The 22,711-nt window shown below is 35.0% G+C and overlaps 1 long non-coding RNA gene across 2 annotated transcripts in view; it reads right to left on the reverse strand.

The window, feature by feature from the left end:
- Positions 1-1,044: 1,044 nt before the first annotated feature.
- LOC148051475 (uncharacterized) overlaps positions 1,045-22,711 on the reverse strand; it is a 69,117-nt gene continuing 47,450 nt past the window's right edge. For both annotated transcript variants that reach the window (XR_015699929.1, XR_015699930.1), the window contains exon 7: positions 1,045-1,114. This is a non-coding gene — a long non-coding RNA (uncharacterized LOC148051475). The remainder of the gene's footprint in view (positions 1,115-22,711) is intronic.

The following is a 22,711-nucleotide window of genomic DNA, read 5'->3' on the forward strand; positions in this document are numbered from 1 at the left end:
GTTGAATATAAATTGTGAGAAAAGAAGAAACTGCCTTGATGGCCTGAAAACCCAAACCAGTAACTTTTTGAAGAGAAATTTCCTGGAAGTGTTTAAGAAAAGCCAGACATGCTTATCCAACCATAATTTCAGAATACATTACTACTGAGTAAGAATAAAAAAACAGAAAGATAATCTAATTGACAGGACAAAATTAGTTTTGGTCTCAAAAACTGGGGCAAATATCTCATGCTGCTGAACATACAGATGGGAGAAAAACAGGCCTTGAGCAATAACAAGGAAAGATATGAGAAGAAAATGTTTGTTCCAAGCTATACTCCAGCATATGCACGTTGCCAGCTTCATATTTGCTGAGTATTTCCTGATAATTTTAAAAACTGTTTTTCACATTTAGTGATAGAGCAGTGAATATGTCACCTTGGATCACTAGCAACTGAAAGCCATTAGTTAGCTTAGAGACACACACATACACACGTGTGTATATATATACACACACACACACACATATATATAAATTAAAAATACTTTTCAATATCTTTTGTGCTTCAGAAAGGGAGTAAACACCTCAGACATGATGAAATCCAGCACCTGACTGAGATTTTCAGTGAAAATCTCCTTTGAATATGCAACAGTACCCACTATAAGTGCATACCCTGTATGTTACATTGGTTTACACACTCAAGAGCACACACCAAAGTATTACGCATTATATGAACAAAATTTATAACCACTGAAATGCCTGCGAAACCTCCTCCATGCATTGCATGTGGAATAACATAAGATTCAAATTTCTCATTTACATGAGAATTTTCAAGCATATACATGAACCCACACATTTGGTACAGAAATACTTTTATGTCTGAGGTCTATTCATATAGATCTCATAACCATCAACAGTTAGACTAAACAATGCAAAGCTACACAGAAACAATTAATTAAGCAGTCACAGAACACTACAATTATTTCTTGACAGTTATCTTACTGTTGTATTATTCAGGTTATTATAATACTTAGGAGTGAAGAAAGAAAAACACGTATGGCTTACCTTGGACTGTTTTCCCTCTTCTGAGGCTGATTTCTCATTTCATATTGCCCAGGTCCCAGAAAAAAAAAACTGAAAAAACATAACTCATGTTGTAACTGTCTACGCATATATGCAAGACAACAATTGCTTAATGTATGTATAAACTTCATGTGAAGTTAAAAGTGAACCCTTACACACATTTCATTTTAAGGTCAATATAAATGGACTACTAACCAGTGAACGGGAGGATGCGGAGACATATGGAGTCTTGAGATCTCTCCAAGATCTTACAAAAGTGTATTCTGTGACTATGTTATTCTCTAAAGGAGCTTAGTACCTTTGCCATGGACGATAACTACCTTCCCAACACACTATAGAAGTTGTAAGTATGCTACCAAGTAAACCACTCCAGGTGGGATCTCACAAGAGCGGAGTAGATATATATAACCACAAAACTATGATTAAGTTTTACATATTAAAATTTTCCAGTTTGTGGTCTGACTCCCTTGGTTGAACACTTTACAGCAAAACTAAGCAGAACTAATATAAAGTTCTAAGGCTTCCTCACATTTTCTCCATTGTTCAAAGAACTCAAATGAGGTATAATGCTTCATAGTGCAGACAGAAATATACTACACGATCCTACATGAACCAAGACAATAACTTAGAATTTTTTGCTCACGCAACATTTGTATTAAGGACTACATATAGTTTGCATGAATCTGTTTTGGTTTGGAGAAAAGAAGGTCAGAACTTGTGAAACATGCTAACCCTGCAGAAGAGCACTGTTTGTTCTGTTAGAATATAAATGCAACAAAATAAATTAGTAATAAATCTCTATACTTGAACATGAAATAAGAGGATGATTTTTCTAACCACCTCCATGCTACATAGGATAATACAAATTCCCACAATACCAAATCATATTTTGTGAGGTAATTTATAGAAAAAAAAAATTGTGCAGTGTAGGTAGAATATATTAATCCAAAATTATTTCACATTTAACAAGCATTGTGTCTTGCATGCTGACAATATACTGGCACATGCAGAGGTTTCTAAAACATTGCTGTTGTTATCATCGCTATTTTTTGAGTCTACAGAAGTGAGACCATAAACACAGGTGCTTCTTCTCATACAAAAAGTACAATAAATCATATTTAAGTACAATTTTAAGTAAATGCTGGTTGTTTAAAGTATTTTTGGTATGGATCTTATACCAACTCAACATTTACCTAAATTACTATAGTATTATAAGTTCAATAAGAGGAAGGATTGGTGTTAGAATACAACACTCCAGTGGTTTTTTGAGACCTGTAACTGGTGGTTGATTGTCTAATTCATAGTACATTCTTTCCATCTTACACAGCTGCAGAGACTTTGCACCTGCAAAACTTCCTCATGCAATTGCAACATAAATTTACATTAACCTGAGTTACCATGTATTCTGTATTTCAGAAAAAGATCTGTCCTACACAATCAAACCCAGGAATTTCTTAAAAATCAAACAGCTTTAGATCAGGCAAGCCTAGTACAAAAAGAGATCACATGGCTAAAGAAGATAGAAAAACAACTTTAGAGTTGATCTGCAATAGTAAAATGAAGAATGCTGTCCTTAAAATTATGTACCTGGAATAAAAAAAAAAAAACAAACTCCAGAGCAAAACTAAATCACAAGTATTCTATAAACTGTATACAAATTGCAACAGTACATGCCAACAATTTTTTAAATCTAAGAAAAGATAATATTTAGTGAAGCGTTTATGCACACAGCTGTGCTAATCTGTCTTCTCCTTAGCTTGACCGGATTTCAACAGTTCTGAATTTGAATAGCAGCAAAAGAACAATATGAGATCTGTATATGCATTCCTGTCAGCCTAGCCACTCCCTTCTGTTACAAATGTCAGAGCTTACAACTGCCATTCAAAGCCATTTCCAGCAACTCAAGAGGAAATATGTTCGGAAGATACCTGAAGAACAATAATGCAACTGAGAATACTTCACTTATAGTCCTAATACACCTGTTACTTAAAATATTTCATGCAGGTGGGAGCTGAAACATTTTAACCCTTGTTAAGTTACACAGACTCAGGTTAATAATGCACATGCAACTTTTCCACTCCATCTACAAACCCTAAGAGCCATTAGGTTCCCAACTAGATATGTAAATCTATGAGAAAGTATTCCAGAAATTGTAACATTTCTTGTATAATCATTTGCCTTTCCTTTAATTTGGAGGAAAACCAATTACTACTATTTGTAGTGAATATTACTAAGCAATATCAACTGTGCTATATGGCACTCTTACAATGTTCTCTACCACAATGCAAACATGGCAACGAAGAAAGATTAGCATCTGCGTTGCTATCAAAGTCTACCCAATCATGGGATATGAAATTACGTCCAGTCTCCGAGACAGAAAGTTAACTTAGAAGGTGCAAGTAAAAAAACAGACACATTTTTCTTCATTTTACAATTTGAGAAGTTTACTAATTTTACAGACAACAAAGCCTGTACAAGTATGTAAAATACATTGTTATATTAGACACTTAATGGGATCTCAGCCTTCTCAGGGGAAAAAAAATTCAATCAATAATAAACACAATGTTGTAAGTTAATTTAGGGATATTGCTTCCAATAAAATTTTGAAATATCAGCTGTATTTTCCTAAATTTTGAAAAGCAGCATGTTCCATTTCAGTACTATGCATTTTCTGAATTTTTACTCCATCTAGTAAGATTGGTTTATATTACAATTGCTTTTTTCATAAAGAGTACAGAAAACTGCTGTATGCAAGTTTGCACTACAGTAGGCAAGAATTAATTTTGTTCTGGGCAACTCTGCTATAAAAAGATATAATTACAATTAATTAAAGTTTGACAGATTTTAATCATCATTCTCATATTTTTACCCTTTCATTAAACTGATATCATTACAATACAAGCTGTCCTATTGAATCATTTATCAGGAAACAGAATACTTGAACTAGCATCAGAGTATTTTGTAGTCTAGAATGGGTGGGAACACATCAAACAAACAAATTTAGGACTATTTAAGCACACTATTACATTTGCTATCAGCTCCAGACTTCGTGAGAGTTCAGAAACTGTTTTTATTCTATACTGTAAGACAAGCAAAACATGAAAGAAACTGCAAATTTTGCTTACAACTTTTTTAATGATTCAGATAGCTATGAATAGAATTATAATCAGTGGTGGAAATACAAATTAGACAGTCATACCAGTGCTTTTACTTGAATGATTTTTTTTTTTTTCCTTACAGGAAGCATCACTGTATAATTTGGAAGTATAAGAACATTGAACCAGTCCAACCATGAATTATAATACATCTATTTCACACAGCAGAAAAATCTATTGTATATTTACACTGTCTTGAATCTAAAAATCTGGAATGTCTCCATATGGATTATTGAAGTAAATTCTTAATAACTTCACTTATACTTGAAAGTATTTTCATCCCTATTTTAATGAAGAAACAGGAATCCTAGCGTAGATTTTAATCTTAAACTTAAGCAAAACAGATCACTGAAACTGGTTTACAAGTTATCCACAAGGCCTTTATTTCATCCCCAAGAACATAAACAAATACTTCAACAAAATGCCAATCCAATATACTAAAGACAAATATATACATCAATGCTTACAACCTGTTTGACATAAGTAGTCCCAGTGACACATCCAAAGCTTCCAGGACTCCCAGCTCCTCCCAGTCTGGTGGGGACAGAGGAAGCCTTTGTGCCAAAGTAGTCTCTCCAAGAAGAGCCTGCCAAGTAGGGGTGATCTGAGATAACCTGCTTTCAAACTTGTGAGGACCTTGCAAGTCCCCAATCCCCAGCATAGCCTCACCATGCCTGGGAGGCTGAGGAAGAAATGCGAGTCCTGCTGACAGCTTGCAAGCTCCAAGCCCGTGGCTCAGTGAAGCTACTAACAGGTCTGGCAAGCAATGAAGCCATCAGCTGCTGCGTAGGGTCAGGAACAACTGACAAAGGACACATATCATATAGCTACATCTTAACAATGAGAATATTTTGATCATTTTTAGCTTTTCTTACCTACAATATCCTGAACTTCAGTCTATTTGTCAGTAACTTTGTACAGGGAATGCAGGACAAGTCCCTCTAAGGATCAGCATGAAAAAAAAAAAAAAAAAAAACACTAGGCATGAAATAGAAAGCACAAAATTGAAGAGCACCATGCTTTCCATAACCTCAATATTGTGGTTCAACATTCCCTATATAGATCATTTGAAACTAAACCAAGAAAACTAATTTGCACATGCAGACCCTTTATTTTGGTTTAAAGGGACAGGAGGAGAACATAGAATAAAAAAGCTTGTAGGTCAAGATAAAGACAGGGAGATTAGTTAGCAATTATCATTACGGGCAAAGCAGACTCAGCTTGGGGAAAATTAACTTTACTTTATTGCCAATTAAAATAGATTCAGGGAGTGAGAAACAAAAAGACCAACATTAAAACACCACCTTTCCCCCACACTTTTTCCCAGCTCAACTGCACTCCTTCATTCCAGACTCCTCTACCCACCTCAAAGTGGTAGGAGGGGATGGGAGTTACAGTCAGTACATGTTGGTTTCTCTCCTCCACTCCTTCCTTCTCACACTTTTCCTCTACCCCAGCATGGGTTCCCCACAGGCTGCAGTCCTTCAGAAAATCTGCTCCAGCATGGGCTCTCCATAGACTGCACAGGAAAATCTGCTCCGATACCTGGAGCACCTCCTCCTCCTTCTCTGCTGTTTCTCACTCTTTTTGTTCCTTCCTCCTTTGTCTGTCTGACATTTTTTGCCTTTTCTCAAATGTGTTTTCACAGGGGCACCAACTTGGCTGATGGGCTCAGCTCTCTCGTGTGGTGGGTCCATTGCAGAGCCATCTGGAAATGGCTGTGTCTGGCAGGAGGCAGTTCCTGACCTCTTTCCACAGAGGCCACACCTGCAGCCTCCCCACCCCGCTACCAAAACCTTGTCATACATACCCAATACAAGTATCAATTAACGGAAATACAAGGACATAAGAAAGTCTTCCTCAGGAGTTTACCTACTCGATAAATATCAACTGACTCAATCCGAGTAAGACAGAAGCATATACTTACAAAATCATGGATAAGGGTGAGTAAGAGTGATTAAAAATATATATATATATACACACACATACAGCTTTACATAGTTACGCTTTCTTATAACTATACTAACTTAAATTTAACTTGCAGTCAGACTCTAGTTTTGAGAGAAAAAAAAAAAAAAAAAAAAAAAAACCAAAACCAACCTGAATCCTGAAAAGACACTTATTCTTGACAACACACAACCATTTGCTTTACTTAAAGTGTTTTTAAATCCCACTGTATCATTATCCTGGAAGTTGTCTGTTCGCAGTCAGTATATTTCATTATTTGAAACCCATTTTTCTCATTAACTCCATCGGCATGTGGTAATATTACCTACCTTATAAGAAAAAAAAAAAAATATTTCTGTGTAACACAGTTACAGCATGGCTACATTAATGTTACTTTGAAAAATTTACAATCAAAAAATTAAAAAGTTACTTTATTTTGAAGAATGCCAACTACATTAGATGCTTCTACCTTGTTCAGTCATTTCTTCAAAATGGTAAATCACCAATTTACTTCACTTTTATGCCAAAAAAAACCACCAGCCAAACAGAACACATCATGATAGCTTTTTTGATAAAACATAATTTCAGTTGTGGGCAGAAACTAAGAATGGAAAATTTCAGCCAAGCAACAAGTTATTCTGAAAATCTAAAACAAAAAATTTCAAGTTATATAAAACTGCAGTCATCGTAAAATTCCAAGTCTATTTACAGCCAGAATACACTTTAAAAGCTAAGCTAAAAGATATTGAAATCGAAACGGTGAAGTAATTTTATAATGCTAATGGATTACATCAGACATAACTGACAATTTTCAAGATAAGTCACTTTATCGATATAAACAGATTCACATTATCAAGGTCAAGCAGTCCGTATAAAATTCCAACAGGAAATTATGTAGTCAACTCTATCGTATTTCTTGAAAGTCTTGTTACAGGAAATATGGAACAATAGTTTTGTAAGAACTAGGGAAAAATGGAAAGTGTTAAAGGCAAAGATGGAATGATCACATTCAAAGAAATAAAAGTGCACATTAAGATTTGAAAATATCTCACCAGCCATTGATATTGTAATACATCATTTTTAAGGTATGGAAGTCTTTATTGTGGCAACTAAAGCACCAAATATTACATCTGCAGAATTAACAACATGCCATCATTTAAAAAAGCACACCTCTCCAGATGTAAATTATTACAAATTTCACACTATTTTGTGAAAATTACTTTTCCCTAATGTGTAAATACATTATTTATGCCTATCCAAAGTGATCATTCCCAAAATGCATTACACTGACAGAGCTAGAAACTGAAATTCTGTATCTTTTTGCTCTAAGAACTGCCACATGTCAGTTTTGGTATTAATGGCTTTTACAATACTGTCTGAGCCTTTAATATTTTCTATACCAAGAAATGTAAATCAGCTCAAGACAATGTCAGTGCCACACACAGCTGAACTGTTACTGACAAGTAAGTACCTTAAGCTTACTTCAAAAGGTCTGTTGGAGCTCTGCTGACTGGAGAAGTGTTTTTAAAGGTCTAAAGTACTATCAAATTAGTTGTCCTTAAGTATTAGCAAATATACTAAAACAAAATCCTGATCCAAAAACCACTTAAGCTGCGTAAACTATTATATATACACACTGCATCCATTTGTACTGGCCAAAATGAGATTCACTATGCACAGGATAAAGTTAAACTGCACAGCAGTTGTGAGCATTTTTTCCCAGTTGCTCAAGCATATCTAGGGACTCAGAGAGCTGAGGTTCAAAAAAGTCTTCATGCAATTACTTCTCAGCAACCTTTCAACATATTGGTGCCATATTTACACAAGCATATCTCAGCAGAGTTCAGTATTACAGCACTGAAAGAACTTTATTCAGGCTTCTGCTTTTTTGTTGATGGTATTAACTAGTTACAATTAGTTCAAACTTACGCACTTCAAAATAAAACCTTTACTATTTCAGCATATAGCATTACTTATTCAGACAATTTATTCTTTAAAGTAATTAATAAATTTGTACAACAAATTATGGCTTCTCTCTCAACCATATAGATCCAAAACTCCAACTACTTCAATGGACTTATTCTGGACTTGGATTTAGCTTAATCCAGAGTTTGGCCATCTCTTACACATAGATTAAACAGCCCATATCACAGCCTACCTATTTTTTTTTTTCCATTTATTGCCTGATACATCAAAGCACAGAACCTGAAAGTGGTAGCATTTTTATATTTAAAACAGTCCTGTCACTTTCTGGCTCCTGGATATTTTATTGTACACAACACACACACAAAATAGCCTTTCTGCAAGCCCTTACATTTATTTTATACATTGAATAGAGAAAAGCTCAAGTTCAAGTGTCTTCATTCAATGCATTTTCAAAAACTGTAAACAGGGGATTCTCCCAGAGCTTCCTCTCATTCAATCCATATTTCTCTTTGAACAAGACAGAATATTTCTAATTTTTTTTCCAGGTAGCACACTAATTTCCACAAATCATGTGTTTACAAATGCATTGTGCAAGTCTCATGCTATTAGAATACTCAAGTGGTTTGTTCTGTTTGTGGTTGTTTAAGACACATTATTATCAAATAAAGACAAAGTAGTCCAACTTCCATTAAGTCATGGAACTTCTCCTACTGATTCAACGAGGATTAGATAAAGTATTTAGATTGCCTGTATTAAGTCCAAGTTCCAGTCATTATTAAGCCAACACATCTAAACAGTTTTTCAGGACCTTAAAAAACACAAGTTAAATTGTCAAACTTTACTCTTGTGACAGTACACGGATTTCTCATGCTTCTGCCATATTAATGCAAGTACAGCCAGGGCTACACTAAAATACTTTCAGAGCAGGAAGAGTCACAGGAGGGAACACCTCACTTATGTCCAACTAAATGTACCCTCTGATCACCAGATGGTACAATTTAGCTAGCTCTATTTAGACAGGGAGCAACCAAGCTGCACTTAAGAGTAATATAAAAGCGGCAAAAGCAGATTAATACCACCTTCCTATCTGCCCTGTCCAGAAACAACAAAAGTTATGTCTATGTTCTTTGGAGGGTCACTCCAGCAGCTGGTGAGTACTAATGCATAATGCTTAAAGACAAATTGGTCAAAACCTCCCTACCTTCCAAACCAGACTAAGAGTTTAGAAGTGAGAAAAAAAATTGCTGTATTAGCATTACATATCACAGATTTTAATTGGCCTCTGATATTCCAGTTTTTGAGACGCTTTGATACAAATTACGGCATAGCTGCAGATAGCAAAAGCTAATATTTCTCTATACAATAAACAATCTCTTCTTGAGAAATAATATAAAATAGTATTACACCAGCATTACCTCATATCAATACTGCCTCTATCAAATGAATTTAATCTCCAAAAAGCTCAACTAACTTGCGTATTCTAATTAATATGATGCTGAAAATAGTTAATGATGCTAAATTATAGCAATCTTTTTAAAAGGGTCAAATTTGTCGATCTGCATTTAAGCTATAAACATCAGGCATAAAAATGAATTGGTTTTGAAGTAACACTAATTCTGAAAGGTCCCACTTATAAAAATTATTTCCTTGCATAATTTTTTAATTTTTAATCAAGCCACCCAGTAAAGGATGATAACTGATAGCAAATCGCAGTCTTGTATTTCTCTTCCTATTGCTCTGAGCAGAAACATCCCATTTTCTTCCCACAAGAGCCTTCACAGAGAAGGCCCTTCATCAGACATAGTCTCCACAAGGATCTATGTAGGTACACAACAGAGTACAGCTTTAAAACTATATTAACACAAGATTGTTTCCTCACTCTTAAGAGGTATTTTTATTAAGGTGTAATTTTATGCCATCATAGATATGTTCCTGCAATAACAACCTCACACTATACAGATTGGCACCAGTAATTGCTGAGTATTAATTCTCATAAATTCCTAGGGAGCGCTCGTCCATTACAGTGCTAATTCACATGCCCCTACTACCAATGAATAAATAGCTGTCTTAAAAGGTCATCCCACTATGTGTTGAAATTCAAAAAGGTAATCCAATGAAAAGATGATCAAGCAGCCATACTGAATGATCTGCAAAGCAGCATTGATTTATCAGCAAAATTATACTTCTGCTGGTGCTCTTCTGTTAATACTTATAATGTCATATTTTAAATGGAATAGGAAGTCTGTTGATAACTACATTAATACTTGTATTGTACTTTTCACATTTTATCTAGGTACAAAATTAACTAAACCTAACAATATTCTTGTGAAGAAAATATACATTTATTTGTGTTTGTATAAAGTTTGGTCATGAACCTGATCGATTAGCCACTCTGCTTGCTGTCACACAGAATACACTGCAGGGACAAATAAGGTCATAGGTTTCTGCCCAAAAAACAAACCTTTGTTTCGCACGTTGGTTTCTTTTAAGATCCTACAGTCAAAATGTTGCACTTCAATAACAACAACAAAAAAACAACACTCAAAACACACTGATATGTGAAGTTCGTTAGTTCATTTCCCTTGACAGTATCCATTCAGCACATAGATTTCTCAACGTGAAAGGGTATCTATGAAAATCCAGGTCACAGAAGATCATTTAGAAGCTTGCTTGCAAATAAGCAAGTCCAACATATTTAAAAGAAAAACAAGTTTGAATCAAGGAGACAAGGTTACAGGCCAGAACATGAATTCCACAAGAGGGTCTCATTAGGACAGTGCAAACAATAGGTAGCTTTGACAGGGGACAATAGGAGATTGGACAGTGGGAGGAGATGACCAAACAAGACCAGTCAGTACAATCACTGGCAGGAGATGTAATTTAATCTACGAAACATTCTTCAGAATATTATGCCACAAATCTAATACGCAAGGAACCTGAAGTGAAACAGATCATCCTTGTAAAGATTCAGATAATTTTTTGTCAGAAGGAGAGTATTTAAACAGGGGAAAAAAAAAAGTTTTCTGCAGATGAAAGAGAATTTTCAGGAAGCTGATAAACCATTTTTCCTCATTTAAAGAAAAAGAAGTCTGAATAATATCATAACGCAACATAAAAACAGGTAGAGTGCCACTCAGAACAATGATACAAACACTTCAAGAACACCAACATCTGGAGCATATTTCTTGACCAAAAATAGCATGCGATAAAAAAGTTGCATAAACAAGTACAAGAAGATAAGATATATTGACACATGGCAGATCAAACATATAAACATGACAGTGGTAGCTCATTTGAACGTGCAAGTGCTGTTATCTAACACATTATGTCACCCTATCAAATCTGAGAGAGAACTCAACGAAATGATAAAAGAAATTAAATGGCAGCAAATAGTATTCATACTAAAAGACAACATCTTTTCCAGGAGGTCTTAGGAGCATGTACTCATATAAACTGACAAATAACAGCCTACGAGATAAATAAAAGTCAGACAACTTGCTTTCAAATAATCACCATCTGAAAATGGATAGGGCCTACTATTTAGGAGGCAATAGAAAGTTCGTTAATACATAATTATTAGTTTTAATAACTACATTCATTACAGTTTTACTGTTAATACTGGTGCATTTCAGGTTCTATCAAGGGTCATTACAAAGCCTTTAGTTTGCCTTCCAATTCCCGTATCTATTTTTCAAATAATCATTGGATATACAGGCAAAATGTAGACTTTTAAAAAATTTAATATGTACTGTTGCTAATTCCACAGTGCATAAAAAAGCGTTCTGGTGATATAAACAATAATTAACAGAACTGTATCCAACAGTCATTTAAAATCAGTGTTGTTTGTCAAATACAGATATCTTTACAGAATATGTGATTTTTCAATTTCTTAAACACTGAAAGGTAACTCTGCATTTGAACATGCCATTATGAAGCCACTGAAAAGTATTTATCATTCCACTGTTCCTTAACTACGAACTACCATGCTCCATTTTCAGGTGCTAAACATAAAATTGTTCATGTTGTCAACACAGTAGCAAAACACTGCCATTCTTTCTAGTGATATTAACACATCATAACACAGAGTCAGTGGTTTTAATTAACATAGAGAAGTTTCAAAAGAGCATATCCATTTTCACATATTCAAAGTTAAACAGCAGAATGAAAATTACTCATGGAGTTTTGGTGTACATCAGGAAAACTGGCTGTTGTAAGGAAAAAACCCCAAAACCCACAACAGTTTTTAATGAGAGAACAGAGGATCGGAGATGCACAAAGGATGGGTGTAAGAAGGTGTAATGCAAGTTACAAAAAAAAAAAAAAAAAAACAAAAAAAAACAACAAAGAAAAGAACAGAGGAGAGCAGCAGTGAGAATGAACATGACTAGGAGTCAAAGTAAGATGGCACATTTTATGCTTGTAGAGAAGTTAAAAAACCCTACAACAAGCACTGGAGCAATGCTAGAAAGGAAATTAATCACCTGCATTTCAGAACATGGTAAACAGTACATGCAATATATAGCATGGAATTCACACAGAATGAGGAAGAAGATAAAGAAAAAACACTTCACTCAGTGAACGCTATCTATTCTGTATACCCTAAAGCAAGACCCTGTGGAAAACAGTGTCAGCATGTAATTAAAGATTGTATCACGAACTATAGATACAACAAGTCCATACTACCTGTGCAATCTTAAAGCCTCTCAGACCATTTTAACGGCTTCTGTAAACAAAGTAAATGCATGCAAATATTCTAGATGGACGCTGTATGTAATCTTTACTGCTGGGTAGTCTGAGATCATAAACACATAGAACATGCTAACACAGTATGCTATTTCTCAAAAAGTGAGAGGATTAATAAATTCTAGTATTTTCCTTAAGTTAGAGCAACAAACTTCTGCCACCTTTTTATCATGCACAATAGCAAAATATATCTCAACTGAAAAAAATTGATAAAAACATAGCAACAGCAGCAAGATATTGCACTTTTCACAAGACAAACTATTAATGCTCCCTTCCACGTGCCAAGCAGAATTAACTGTCATAAATCATCTCTACTGCAAGTAGAAAGCATGTTTTTTGTTTGCTGTCCAACTCATCTGTTGTACGTACAATTTCAAACATTACAGTTTTATCATTCATGAGTGTATTACTTCTGACAACCTCACTAATGGTATTGTTCACTAAATATATAAAGTCTATTACATTCTAAAACCTATTCTACAAAAGTTGTTCCTAGTTTTTAACCAAAGAAGATGACTTTTTTTTTTTAAATATGAATAGATTAGACAATTCTTCTTACATGAAATATAACTAGGGGACAAGGTCATACCTTCCTAAGGAGAATGGTCTCTGTTTGTTACTAAAACAGACGCAAGCTCCAAAATACTTTTGCCTTTAAATTCTACTGCAAGTGTCACAGTACTTACAGCAAAGCATATATTCACACACATCTACATGGAATGAACATTTGCTTACAGAAACGAAGTTTCACAGAAGTTTAGTAAAAAAAATACAGTTTATAAAAAAAAATTCTCTCAACACTAAAAAAAGAACTGGACAAAATTAGTATATGTTCTAAACTATGAAGAGAGAAGCAATATGATTATTTAAATACAGCAAACAACTTTCAAGTAGATGACAATTTGTTACAAAAAGCTAAAGAAACAAAAATCCTTTTACAATAATTAAAGTCCCTTTATAATAATTATGCTTAAATGAATGGTATGGTTTGTCCAGTAAAGGAGAGAACACCACCTTGGAGGTTTCTGGGGTTTGTTTATTTGTTTAATTCAGCAACACCTTCTTAAAGTGGAAAGAGGCACCTTTCTTCACTGATAAAGGAAGTTCTTGTTCCGTTTGGGAGAACTTCCCAGGGGAAAAGCTAGTGTCATAATCAGGCTTTCTAGCTGGAATCAGTTTGCCTCACATTTAAGAGTGCTTTACATTAATCTCAGTGACTAAAGGAACGTTCTTCAAAAAACACTGAAGTAGAATATCAATTATAATGCTGCTAACATTGATAATGCATGCTTAACTACTCCAAAGTTTTGAAAGAAGGCAACCCATAGTGAATAACTGATACATAGGTTTGTTTGTTGTTTTTTTTTTTTTTTTAAATGTTTTCAACCATGGTGGTAGAACAGGACTTAAACTCATGCAGTGTAAACAGCAATGCTGAAGCAATAAGGAAACAAGGCTTTTACTTTCCTCTCCTGGCAACAGGATTATGAATGCATTTTATCTTCAGCCTTACTTCACAGAATTCTTTCCAAAAAAAAAAAAAATTAATTGAATTTGTACAGAAAATAGTCCAGTTGTAGAAAAAGAAAATGAGATGGTGAAATTGGCACCTAGAGGTCGAATGAAAATACTGATTAACAGTTCAGCATTGGTATATGTTATACTCTGTAATACTTCTATTAAGAAATGGTCATCAAGAATTCAAGTCTCTGTTTTAGCCATACTTTCAATGTTCTCAAAGCTGGTATCAGACAGAATAAGTAACAATAAAAATAAAACCACTAAGTATAAGCTAGCTAGTCTGAGGAAAAATTATTAGAGACTTATCAGAAATATCTTGCCCCTTTTCTATGAAGAAAATATGCATCTGTGTCCTGTATCGGACGACTTTGCCCGTCCTCCAGGTATGCCCGGAGGGCAATGTAGGCTATAATGACCCATCTGTTCACTACTGGCAAGCAGCAAACTTCTAATGAAGACAGATGTGGGTCACCCTGTACAAGAAGGCTGCAGGGTGCTAATGAATCCACCTAATGGTCACTACCTGCCACTGCTGACTGATTGATGAGCAAAAGGGTTAAGCTTCAAAAGCAAAGACAAGTATTTCAGGTAACCATCAGTCTTACTAGGATATTTCTGTCACACTCCCTAATACACACACACACACACTTTAATGTTGTCTTCTCCCATTTAAAAAAAAAAAAAAAGCTTCTATTATTTTTCTTTGGACAACCTGAAATAACCTTAAAAGTTGAAACAAATATCTTATGAGAAATTAATTACTTCTGTTGCCCAGAGAAATAAAAGTTCTAAATATTCACAGTAATTTATAAACACATGACCTCTGACACTAACAGTAAAACCAAAAATCTTAAAGAAAATAGCTACCAGTTCAAAAACTCTACATTTATTCATACTTTCTAAATAATACAATCTGACAGTAGTACAGGAAGGAACTTCTTACAGTGAACTCCATTCACACAGACTACAAGTCAATGGATTTTTTTTTTTTTTTTAATAATGATTACTACAGAAGCTAGTGAGGACTTGACTCATTCTGCTGATTTCCACATGAAGGTGATGGCACAACAAAAGCCAGCTACTTATAAGCAAAGTATTGATTCAAATCCAACCATTCATCAATTCAGGTAGTGAGCAACTGTCAGAAAGAGTTGCAATGGGGAAACTCCAGAGAGGGAAATCTCTCTAGAGAAAAAGGAAAGGGAAAAAAAAAATATCCTATAGTGAAAAGTGTTGTGACTTTGAGCTAGTGTGGGGTGAAACCCACAGAGAACTTTACCATCTGCCAGGATTCACCAGCATTTTGTTAATATACAGCTGCAACAAAGCAAAGTCACAGCACTGTCCAAAAGCACAGCGAAGTAATAAAATTATACATACAGTTAAAAACAGAAAGAAGTATTTTTATATAACAGCTTTTGAGAAGAAGTGGATGTCTTGCTTTTAGAATCAATTAATTTCTTCTCAAAACAATACAAAAGAATCCACCAGCTTAATTTCTAATGTAACTCAGAAGACACGAAGATAACAGGAGATAGGAAACCCAAATATACTAGAGTGCTGCAAATCACCCACTGGGAAAGATTCTTTACCAGATATACCAGGTAATGGTATATTAAAAAGACAATCCTATAGTAACATTAAACCAACAATACGTTGCACGTAAGACATCCTTACTAGAAGACAACATTTTATTCCTTGCCATGCTTATCTGTTGAATAACCCTTAATACACCATTACCTCATTAGGGCTCTACATTAACTGTAAACTGAACATCAGGATCCCAGCACATTGATTTTGCAAGGCTCAATACATTCACACAGGGGAAGACGGGAGTTGGAGGAGGGAGGTACTGGCATTTTAGGATAAAACGTATTTGAGAAGTAAAGAGTACTGTTACACCCTTATCCTAGGCTAAAAATGAGTGAGTTTTTGGCTTGATAGAAGTCATGTAATTTTTATCCAAGTCATAACCTAGTAAAAACTCTCGAAGTTTCGATAAACAAAAGGTAACACGGAACAACTTTTAATTCTCAGTATTATAAAAGTTGAAAAGGCTGTTTTTTCTCTTAAGTCACAATGATATTTTTGAACAGAATTGGAAATAATTGTTGTTAATGTGTGTACGTATTGAACCTGCTTTTTCCATCCATATTTTAAAAATCTATGTAAAACTAACAAGTCAGTGACACTCAAAAACTTACCTTGCATATAAGCAATGATTTCTAGTAAATATAAAGAAATTTATGCCTATTCTGCGAGGGTATAAATTGCAGTTTTGCCTAATATATGCCAAGAGAGACTCTAGTGTAAGTTATCTTTTCAAACAGATTTAAATTCACAGATGATTTACTGTTGTTCCCAGAACTGAAATGATTAAGCAGCCTCAGTCTTTTGCCCGAGGCAACAGAAGCTCTTCAAGATCCAGTAACTCCAATCTATATGATCCTGAGAATTCTCTTTTGCAAGAAGCTACTAACATGACATACAAGATGAAACTAACTATATATGGTCGATTGATTTATAACAGAGGCTTTTACTGATTTATCCTATGAGAACAAACTAACAGTAGTGAGGTCAGGGGGAAAAACAAAACAAAAGAAACCTCTGGGAGCGATGGGTACCAAACATAGCTGAAGTGTAGCAAAAACAAAGTAATTGTGTATTCATGGGATTATTCACAATGTCACTGGCAAATAGAAGCTATCACAGTCTAGAAATACGCCCTTAGCATTTAAAAGAAACTCAAGTGTTAATATCATCACGATAGCATGTGTACAGAACATTGTTTTGTTTTTCAGTTAGCTCACTTGCCTATTGAGGACCTGCAATTTACTAATGAGAAAGACTTACAATTCCAGTAAAATTTGGTTGTTAGGCACAAATTAATGTGTGTTCTATTTTTATCCATAATATCCACTTTCCTTTAAATGTGTAATTATAACTGAGAAAGTATCGTGTAGCTTTAAAAACTTATAGTCCATACAGAGAAGACATTCCTACTTTGTTAAAATTAAAGATGACAGCACACAGAAGTCTAATAGTGCCTACCAGTTAAGTCCTCCCATCATCATGCTTTTTTTCAAGGTCTTTTAGACAGAATCTCATTTCCCTATATATGCATGCTTCACTCATGTCATTCTGTTTGCAGAAGAGAGAGTCCCGAGTCAAAAAAAAAAAAAAAAAAATGCTGTTGCATCCTTAAATAGCGCAGCATGGCCATTCAACAAGCATTGAAGGTTAGGACTGCTTAGGGAAAATTGCTGTTAGTATTCACAGGTTCAGATTAACTTTCAAACCGATTTAAATGTATAATTCTGAGGTAAAACGTGTAGATCTTTTATAAAGGAAGACTGCTAAAAATGTACCACGTACAAAACTTTCAATGCATGTGTTCACACATCATCTGAAAACAAGTGATGGTTCAAAGGACGCAGCTAGTGATCAACTAGTTAGATGTATTATGGGGGAGAAGAAAACGCTCTTTCCAAATCTTGCTTTATTTCCTTACATTCTATCCTCAACTCACACAGAAAAAGTTGTTACACGTTTCCTACCCTCCTTTCTCTAAGATGCCCATCTTCACAGACCCAGAGGAATACAGCGGATCATTAACTTGTTTCACAAATAGTAACATAGTACATCCACAAGGTACTACTTTTTTTCAACTATTTTATTTTGAGAAAATGAATCGGATATTTACCAGACTGGCAAAAAGATCTCTCTCCAGCACAGAGTCAGTAGCGTTGTTTTACTTAGTACGGCAAGGGAATAAATTTTTAACCTCAGGATGTCCCGAATTTCATAGAACTATGTCTATGTTGCAAGTTCAATACATACATGTGTGTAAACACAGTAATGAAATGGGAACTGAACTGACAAGCTTCAAGTTTTTAATCATTTTCTATTAAGGCATTAGAGCTAATCAAATAGAAAGTCAGAACTTGCTTTTGGTTTTGCTATTGACAAAGTATATCCCTCCTCACTTGAAATGTTCTTTGTTCTCAAAAATAAAGGAATCTATTCTACTAAAATGTTCCAGAAATCTGAGTCTGAAAACATCCACCCAAAATCTGCATGGAGAACAGAAGTTGATCAAATTTATAAGCCTTTGATAACAAGACTTTCAAAAGAAGCACATTTACACAAATCTGTGCTAGGCCAAAGCTTTTCTCTTCTCATGTTGATTATAGATGGATTTAGAAATCACATTATTTCCTCTCTCTCTTCAGCAAGCTTTTGCGTGGTTGAAGATTACTACAGTAAGTCCCCCTTTATTCTTTACATTAACTAATACAGCTCATTTATTTTTTTTTTCTATCTAGGGACATTCTCTAAATCTCTTATTAGTCCCACTATTTTCCTCTAAACTGGCTCAGATTGGTCTCCATATTTTTTAGTCTAAATACACTAGGTGTGACACCATACTCCGGATAAAGTCTGCTCTGTGTAGCATAGCTAGCAAGAATTATTTCACGTGCCTTGCAGGTGATACTTCTATGTACACATCCTAATATGGCATCTGGCATTTCCCTTTCTCACAACAATGCTACGATTTTGACACACATTCAGCTCAGAGATTGTTGTTCCTTGTCACTCCTCAAAGTATTTGGAACAAATCTACCTAAAAATCATCAGTATTAAGGCAGAAATGAGAAACTGACAGCACTTCTCCAAGCTGTGCTCATTTTTGTTGATACTATATTAGTAGAACTACCAAGTAAAATCTGGGTTTCCAGTTCTTTCCCTGAAATTAGTCAAGAAAATATTATTTTGCACTTGCTCAGTGGAAGTTATTACAAGAAGTATCTTTAAAAGTCTAACTTTCTTAAGATAAAGTATCTTAATGATACTAATATAATTGAAGAAAGTTTTATAGAATTTTCAGCACAAAATGGAAATGCAGCAGATTTTAAAAAGTATCCAGATCAATGTTTCACATTTTTAGATCAGCTCCTCCTCTTCTCTGAAATGGTATGAGCTTCCTTTCCTACTTCCCAGTCTAAGAACAGCCTACACATGCATTTGAATTTATAAGCTACTTCATGAATTCCAAGGTCATAGTACTTTATACTAAGCATATATTTAACAATACAAAAAATTGGCTATAGATACATTAGGATCAGCAAGCTATTTACACATTGATTGAAGTACCCACAATAAACTTCTACAATAAACATGTACATACCTTCTTCATTGCATGATGATCACTTTCTTGTAATGCAAAGAAATAATTTATACCCCATTAAATGCCAAAATTAGTTACCTATTGAAGTGTTACCTACATTCTGTGTATATATTAATACTTATTTTACCCAACACTACACAGAAATCCTCTGGCATAGACAGTTTGTGTGCCTCTGCTCTCTCAATCCTGCACACGGTTTCAGTGACCAAAGTCTGCAACAACCACGCATTCCCCTACCTGGGGCACTAACTCTGATTATGGGGAAGGGCTCTGTGTAACTGGCTCTGTGGAACCAGACTATCCTTTGGTGCAATACCAAAGCTAGCACCAAGCCAGTGGCACATTCAAAGATTTCTGCAGCAGCCTACCGACAAGCTCTAACCTGGTACTTTATAACGCCACTTCTCAGAACCTCTTAATTCAGCCACATCAGAAGGGGTCCTCGCTGGGACAACACATTCTCTGCCAAGCTCAACTCTAGGCTTTGAAACATGGTAGCGGTCTTCAAAGAAACATTATTTAACAAGGGTAAACTACCTGTATCTTACTTAATTCTTCTTCAGAAATACCTAGCCTGTTTTTATTGAAGCTTAAAAGAAAGTCAAGGCAATACATTTGCAACTATTTCACCTTAAACAACTGAAGTCAGGCAGTTACTACAAGCCGGCAACCCTTCTAGGACGTTACCAGTTCTGTCATACACTGCAGTGGAATGCAGACCATCTTTGTTCTGTTAAATTTCTATTATTTTTCTATAGTATGTCACAAGATCCTGTTTCATGGCATTACATAGCCCCCTGTTCCACACCATTATGCATCCCTGTATTTCATCATGTAATCATGATGCACAACTGCAATTAACTTTAGCATAATTACCAGAACTACAAATTTTCAGAAACATATCAGATAAATACTTTGCATGTAAGAGTTGTAAAACTTCTTAGAACTGCATTAAAGGATATTCATAAACTTTTTTTTTTAAAGTCCTATTTACTTTTTCCCAAAAAAGCTTTTTTTTTTTTTTTGGGGGGGGGGGGAATGTATTAAAGAAAAAAAGGCTGTTGTCTGCTCTTTTTACATACATCTGATTTTCTTTTCAGGACATTATTGTGAGCACAGAGAGCCAAATAAAGCAAGAAGATGAGTGGATAGAGGACAACGCAAAGCTTTCTATAGTTTGTGTTTGCTTGTTTGATTTTATTAACATTTCACTTTAAATATAAGCAAAACAAAATTTACAAGTCCTTCCATACCTTCAGAGATTTTTTTTCCTGCACTTTCAGCAAGACTGTTACAACTCTACCTGTTGATAACTTTTTCCCTCCCCAACAGTCCTATTTTATTTTGCATCTACTTTGGCTAAAAGATCCAGTTCCTTATAAAATTTGACCTTTTTTTCCCCCCTTAAAAAAGCAGTTCATGATAAAACAAGATTACGATACAAATATAGCTAGCAGTAATCACATTCTAAAGTCAGGGACCAATCTCACAAACTTCACTGCCTCCTTTTATTTCTTACTCATAAAACGATTTGTACAAATTTCTACCTCAAAAAAAAAGGAGGCGGGCAAAAAATAACTGTTGACCATAAAAAAAATCCAATTAAAATGCATCATACAGATGTTACACCAAAACCAAACATTCTAACCCCTGGAAATTCTCATTAAAGTGCAGCTTAAAAAAAATCCAAATATTTGAAGACATGAAAACTCTCAGTAAGGTCATTTAGAAAATCCTTGTCTTTCCCAGAAGGGACACTATGACAAATACACAGTTACAGCTGAACATTTTAACATTTGTGAACCTAAATTAGAACGAGCTGATGATTAAAAACACTGCAATTTGCAGCCTGGTCTTTAGAAGAAACAATGGACATGGTAATGCTTGTAGGTATGTAAATCGATTCATCCTTTCATGATCATTTTGAACCTATTAGTCACTTTTAACCAAATTTGACTAAGAACTTGCAGACTCATTGAGATGAAATTCTCACCAGCTTTATGAAAGACAGTACTGTGGAAAGATATTTCTCTGATTAATAGGCTGCATTGCAAGCTCAAGTCTTATCAGAAATCTGTGGATCCACAGGAAAGTTAAGTGTTATGAATACCTTTGCAATAGAAAAAGCATAAATTAGCATGTAATCTTTCCTGGACACCAGCAAATCCTATCCAAAAACTCAGGGTTAAGTTTGGTTGCGAGACTAAGGTTTCCATTTACTGCATTCAATCCCAGCTAACTTACAGATTACTATTTCCCACACGCCCCCTTTAACTGCGCGTATCATCCTAGCTAAGGACAAAAAGATGTTTTTTACTGGGTCAGTTGTGCTTTCCATACCTTAAAGAACTGAGATCTCTTTAAGGTAATTACAACACACTGTTCATCAACTTAAATTACTGGCACGTACTCTCAACTTTCATTCTCACTTTATTCATCTTTTATCTGATAATTTTATTTTTATAATTAATTTTTATGCAGTATCACTTAGCAGAAAGAGAATATAATCATCAGACATTTCCTGTAATTTGAAAATATGAAGCAACATTCATTCGTCAATTCTTTATTGAACTTTAAAGCCAGATGGGGTGGGGGACCCACACCACACACACAACACAATACACATTCTCTGCCTCTGCCAACATGCAAAAAACAGTCATCTTTTCCTTTTTTATCACTTCCCACCCACAAACAAGAGTTTTCCCCTCCTTCCTGAATCTATCTAGTTTTCTACATTGCTTAGTCCTCAGCAAAAGGAGTGCTAGGTCCTCTCAACTCTTATACACCCTCCTGTGGATCCCTTTATGTCATTGTTTCTGTGTTCCTCCTATGTCAAGGGCAGCTTTACACACCCAAGGAAGACTGAACTAGTTTATTAGGAGTTAAGGGATGAAGCCTAAAAGAGCTAAGAAGGTACAATCTCACATTTAGACCTCTTAGCATGGCACACACCTGATCGTATGCCAAGAGAACAGCTGCCTCCCGCTAATGCCGTTCCACCCATTCATGTCACTGCTTGGTCCTTTGGCCTTTGCGTGAGATAAGGTATTAACTTCCTCATTAATTATCACCTGAGAATATTCCAAATAAGAAACCATGATTCACAGTGAATATTCACAAGACAACCTCGTTATTTCAAGAGATCTTATCAGACAGCTTTTGCAAGTT

Source organism: Nipponia nippon, unplaced genomic scaffold (assembly GCF_047370975.1).
Source record: "Nipponia nippon isolate SJK-2023a ecotype South Korea unplaced genomic scaffold, ASM4737097v1 scaffold_6, whole genome shotgun sequence".
In the NCBI taxonomy this organism is placed as follows: domain Eukaryota; kingdom Metazoa; phylum Chordata; class Aves; order Pelecaniformes; family Threskiornithidae; genus Nipponia; species Nipponia nippon.